We start from the raw sequence: 949 nt of genomic DNA on the forward strand, positions 1-949 counted from the left end.
GAAAGAATAAACCAGTTTTATTAAGTAAAGACTTGTGTCGTTAAAGTTTCGTTGGAACAAAGTTACGGAAAGTTAATTAACAAACGGAGACGTAACAATACTAAGGAAGGTGCAGTGTTACGACAGCGGAAGTCGCGTGACGCTGGGAGCATGCGCGCTGAAATTTCTCGAATGATCATGAAGGCCGGAGTGCATTCGAGACGCCCTCTTTTTAGTATATAATCGAGGCGAGAAAAACCAGCGGGATTGAAGAGATATAGATAATTGCGTAAAGCGAACATTAGGCACCGTAAGTAAAGTGTGTGAATTGCTGTGATTTATAGCGTTTGTTATAAAGGTTGTTAAGTTTAGAGTGATTGTGGAAATTCTGTGTATTACCAAAAGTTGTATCGAGAAAGAATAAACTAGTTTTATTTATGAAAGGACTGGTATCGCTGAAGTTCATCGGAAAGAATTTATATCGGAAATTAACAAACGAGCAGATACTTAACAATATATACAAGTTGTTCGGGTTTTTCATGTAAAAAAAAAAAGCGACATTAATTTCTTGAGGACCTAATATGTATACAAGATTAGTAAAAAAAATTAATTTCAAAAGGGGGAATAGGGATCGTCAAAAAAGTACAGAAACAAGATTATATTTTGAACCCTACACTAGGGACTCTTAAAAAAAGAAACAAACGAGGCTGGTAATAGTGTCTATATTATTTTCTTAAGCTACAAATCCCTATTTTGACTCCACTAAAATTTATAAGTACTGTAGACATGGAGTCAAAATAGGGATTTGTAGTTTGAGAAAATAACGTAGACACTATTTCGAGCCTAGTAACATAAGTTATTTGCGAAACATCGAAACATGAAGTCTTGCTAAGTAACTGTTACGTCTCCGTTTGTTAATTAACTTTCCGTAACTTCGTTCCAATGAAACTTTAGCGACACAAGTCCTTAC

This window comes from Limulus polyphemus, unplaced genomic scaffold (genome assembly GCF_000517525.1).
Source record: "Limulus polyphemus unplaced genomic scaffold, Limulus_polyphemus-2.1.2 Scaffold2532, whole genome shotgun sequence".
NCBI lineage: Eukaryota > Metazoa > Arthropoda > Merostomata > Xiphosura > Limulidae > Limulus > Limulus polyphemus.